The 4,991-nt window shown below is 49.2% G+C and overlaps 1 long non-coding RNA gene across 1 annotated transcript; it reads left to right on the top strand.

Annotated features, from left to right (window-relative positions):
* Positions 1 to 386: 386 nt before the first annotated feature.
* Positions 387 to 3,988, top strand: LOC118603997. The gene is made up of 3 exons (XR_004951584.1): positions 387 to 610; positions 1,909 to 2,309; positions 3,557 to 3,988. It is a non-coding gene; the product is annotated as an uncharacterized LOC118603997 (long non-coding RNA).
* Positions 3,989 to 4,991: the final 1,003 nt, after the last annotated feature.

Genomic DNA, 4,991 nt, shown 5'->3' with positions numbered 1-4,991 from the left:
GCTCCTTAACGCATTTAAAATTATACCAAAGGTATTTTCCCTCAGTTATCTGTAAGGGGAGCCATGAACCTATCAAAATGTGTGCTAGGGAAGCTACATGTGTCATTTTAAACTAGTTCAAACCAGCTACGCTCCTCCCTGCCCTGAGCTCCTGGCTAGTAGCTGTCATGCAGCCTTGACGTGAGACAAGCAGGTGGATAAGAAAGACATCATCTCGTCGGGACCTGCAGGAACAGGCAGGCAGCATGCATCTCCTGGGCAAGTTCAGGCTCCGGCACGAACCACCATCTTACATGGGCTTTTTCATTTCAACATCTTCTTTTTTTTTGAAAGGTTAGAATTTAATCCTCTCCCAGGATATAGTTATTTCAATTGCCACTGATCCTTCCCATAAATGAGACAGGGTTTCATTTTTTCTTGTTCCTGAGGTGTCTAATTTTATAAAAGCCTTCTTCAACAATGTAATAATTTATTGTAGCAACAGGATGGCTACGTGTAATGACTCGTCCACTTTCTATTAATTTTCTAAAGGAGTCTCCGCCCCTCGCCGCTGAGAAACTGTACAAGCCTTTCTACGTGGGTTTCATTAAGATCGTTTGAAGTCGTGATGGTAAGATCATTATGATGTTTTTGAAAGATAGTGGTTTTAAAATGAGTTGTACTTGGGAGACTTTAAAAGCTTCATCACCTTAATTCCTGTCCTCTGCTACTCTTTTGGAGTTATGATCTGGGTATGCAGTAATTGGTATCATTTTCCTTATAATGTCACCCCCAAAGTTTATTGTTCTCATTACTCCTACTTTTCTTCTGAAATGACACATGTAATAAGAAATTTAAAAAATAAGCCAGAGCCTAGCATCTTCTAAGGAATCCAGAACCAATGTAGGCATGGCCGCATCTGCTTGCACACACACACATGAAAATGGGGTTATTACATCTTTACAAAGGGGGAAACTGAGGCAGAGGATCTGCCATAAGCAGTCTAGCTTCGTCGTTTCTTAGTCGTGACATGGCCATGCCACGGCAGGGCCAGTGATATACCAGACACAAGTTAGTCAGACATTCGAAGGTGTGTCCCAGCCTGGGAAGATGAGGACGGAGGGGAAGGAGGACAAGGGAGGCCCACTGTGAACCCCAAAGACAGGACCAGGGCTTCCTGCTAAGGCGGAGCATGGGGCAGGCGAGTGGGAGCTGAGCAGTTTGGGAAACAAGGAAATAATTCTCACGAGCTCCTAAACTTGGCCTTGATTTATAAAGAAGTGTGATATATGCATTTCATGCTGTGACCGAAACTTCTAAAGCTTCCATTTCACAGAGACGTTAAGTCAGGACCCAAAGAGGCCCATTAACTTGTCCAAGCTCATAAAGAAAGGCCACCAATCAGAATGAAAGTCGTGAGGTTCCTAGCCCTTGGCTTCGCCGGCGGAGTCTTTCTGCCCGTCCTGGTTGGCGTTAGGGGAAGAAGCATGGTCGGGGTGCGTTCTGCGAATCAGGGCTCTCTTCTGCCCTGTTGGGCATCACGTTCATCGCATCCAGGTGTCCTGTAGCGAACACTCTCTTGGCCGAGTGACGTTTCAAACCCATTCAGGGTATGTTATTTTAGAGGTTTAACTAGACCTAGGACTTTTGATCATGGAATAGACATCATTCCCTTAGCCATTTTTTAAAAAGGGGCAAAGGGAGATAGCAACATGGGGAACACCATACAAGGAACCAGCCTTTGCTGGAAGAACACCATTTTTGACAAAGTGCAAAAGAATCAATAAGATCATAGGGGCATTCGCTTTCAGCCGTGCGGGGATTTTTTAAAAATTGCAAGTAGCGGATTGTTGCAGGAAAATAATAGCTGAGGGAGAGTGTGTCTCGCGGTGTGGCCTTCTTACAAATGCCTCGTGCCCTTTCCCGCAGACGCACTGTAGTCGCCCCGAAACCTGCTCACTTCAGCCAGATCCCCCGCTTCGAACTCCGCTCTGAGCGGTCGTTTCATTTGGACGAGCATCCTGGCCGCGCATCCTGGCCGCGCACAGAGCTGCTGAGCATCCTGGCCGCGTGCAGAACCACTCAGCATCCTGGCTGCGCACGGAGCCACTTTCCGGCCCATCGTCTTGCGGTCCACTTTCAGGGCCCGCCACCTCCCAATCGGAACTCAGTGCCCAGCGTGACGGCCTGGGATCGTCCCCCGCCGCACTGGTGGCCAGACGCTTCCCCACGTGGAGCACCGGGATTTTCCACCTCAGTGCGTCCCTTACTGCAGATGATTGGATCTGGAAAGAATTTTTTTGAATGAGAGCTCGAGAGAGAAGTAAAAGGTACTTTGACGTGCAGTGTTATTTCGCTCTTTAAAACACAAGCTCTCCGATGCACACAGTGGACCGTTCTAGAAACACGTGAGCTCAAGTCATACATAGCCAAGGGCCCTGCCTCTGGAAGTCCTTCCTACCTGACAGAGTCCTCTCGTTAATACTTGCATTCGTAGAAGTTAGAACTAAGTTTCCACGTGTGGATGGAAAGCCAGTTTTCTTCTCGAGGCTATTTATTTTACAAAGCTAAACTAGCAAGGGGTCCACAACCTATGCGGGAACGTCAGTGAACCAGGGTCTGTGCGCCGAGCAAAGCCTGCGTGGTGCAAGTCCCTGTGGCTCAGTGCTGACCAGGGCACTGCCCCGTCCACGCGCGGCCAGCTCAGGCCGGTCTCAGACCCGCCTGCGAGAGTGGTCGTTCGTGGCTTTCATGCCCGGAGGCGAAGGCCATCTCAACAGTGCCATTCTTGACATGCCGCTAAGGGGTGGTGGGGGGGGGACAGGTGGTCCTGGCAGAATCCCTCTGTGTGGGATCCATGGCTTTTCCTTCAGGGCCAGAGGTCAGGATTGATGCTGTACTTGGAAAAAAAAAAATTTTTTTAATTAAACAGTTTTAAAAAATTAAAAGTAAAAACTAAAAAGTAAAAGAGGAGGAAGCCGTTTCTCATAATGCCAGCACATCGAGCTAGGAGATGCACACGTGTGCTTATAAATGTAAAGGTTTCAAGCGTAAATGTTTAATAATAGGAAGGAGCAGAAGACCGTGATAATGTAAGCGGTCGTAGTGAGCAGTAGAAGCAGCTGTTATTGTCTTGTCGGCTCCCTTGGTTGGAGTAAAGGGATGAGCAAGACTCCTTAGGACGCCTTGGAAAAATCCAGTCCTTTTCGTTACGGGCTAAAAGTTGTAAGCCGTGTGGGAAGCAGGGTGGGTGTCCCCCTGCCCCCTCCTGTGCGGCCGGAGCCGACCCCCCACGTAGCTTCGGGACACCTTTCTGATTTATTCCCACTTGATTTCCACGCTTGGACTTCTGACTTGTTACCCGGAAGCATCCAGTACAGACAATGAGACTCGCTCCTCTCCCTGCTCAGAATCAGGTCATGTTTATTTTTCCTTTTGCAAATATTGGTTAAGAAATTGAACAGAGGAAATATTGGGTATCAGGCAGCATGAGAAGGAAAATATTGATGAGCACGTGTCAAGTGACCTCCTCCTGTTGGGGAGGAGCGTGTTTCAATTTTTTTTTTTTTTTTTTAAGAATTCACGTCACATTTGGATGATCCTCCCAGTAACCACACGCCTGTCGATCGTGCTCCATTCCAGAGGGCGGAATGCTGCGTTATCACCTGCGGCTCCTCCCCAGGCTCCTCCGGCGATGCACGCACGTGCGGGAATGCCTGGGCAAGGTATGCGTGAGGGAGAGAGACCCTCATGAGGTGTCCGCCTCCTCAGACCCCAGGTTCGCTGTCCGGGTTTTATCCAGGACCCTTGAGCTGGGAGGCAAAGCGGAGGCCCTCATGGCGCCCGAGTTTTCCCTGCCTTTGTGCCCCGTTTGGGGTCCACGAGTAATCAGCGCATTCCTCCGCTGCTGTGGGCAGATCGAACCAAGCTGGAGCTGTAAAAGTGGGACCATAAATCAGCTCTGCGACAGTGGCAGAGTTCTTGAAAGCCCCTAAAAACCCGACGTGCATTCCTCCTGGTTAATGAACAACGAGGTAGAGCCGATGCCGATTCCGATGCCGCACGTTAGAACCAGAAGATGGCTATGTGGAAATCGGTCACCCGGAAACATCCAAGCCACCCCGAGAAACACACCCAACTTCAAAGGCCTCCTGCGCCTTCTCCTGTGCCATGCGTGGCTGGCCGAATACCTCATGTCAGAAAGCAGCCGGGCTTCTACGGAACCAGCTCTTGGAGCACATTGTGTGCACACTCTACCCAAGGGGACTTTCTCCGAAGAGCTGTCTTTCAATCCTCCCCTTCGAGCGTTGTCCTGATTCCCTGTGACGTGACCGGGAGCTGGCGACGGCCTCCTCCCCTCGGAGTGTGGAGTTCCCTCGCTTGCTCGTTCGCCGTGACTCCCAGGTGTGTCCCTGACAACTCGCTTCCTTCCTGAGGCGTCCGGGCGGGGTGAGGCCCCCACAGCCTTTCATGGGAGACGAAACCCAAATAGATTCTTGCTGATGGATTGAAACTCTGTACGAATTTTTCTTTCCTATGAGATAATATGCTCCAAGGCTCTGAAACAGAAAAAAGAGAGGAAAAAAAAAATCAAAGATCAAAAAATGTGTGTAATTCTGGGTTATTGGTCTTCTCTTATCACATATTTTGTGGGCTAATATACGAACCATGTGACTTTAAATCCTTTCGCTTTTCTTTTCAGAATGAATCCTTTTGCACTAATTAATGTCCGGGCATACCACACTAGTCCCTGAATGGCGTCGGTAACCTGGGCTCCACAAAGATTTTTTTTGGCTCTTCAGGAAAACAAAAACAACTCCCCCCGAAATACGTATCACTTTTGAGAAATAGTACATGCCTAGAGTGGTATTGATTTAATAACAGGAAGACAATGCGATCAATAGTCTTGCTTTTTAAAACACTTAACCGTCGCCGCACTCTGCCGTTTCGTAGAATACTTCGTGTTTCCTGGGTCCCCCGCGGAGGGCGCCCTCTGCGGCGGGTCTGTGTGG

The sequence above is a fragment of the Rousettus aegyptiacus genome, unplaced genomic scaffold (assembly GCF_014176215.1).
Source record: "Rousettus aegyptiacus isolate mRouAeg1 unplaced genomic scaffold, mRouAeg1.p scaffold_m13_p_6, whole genome shotgun sequence".
NCBI lineage: Eukaryota > Metazoa > Chordata > Mammalia > Chiroptera > Pteropodidae > Rousettus > Rousettus aegyptiacus.
Note: the sequence above shows the minus strand (reverse complement) of the source record. Positions and strands in the feature narration are given on the sequence as shown.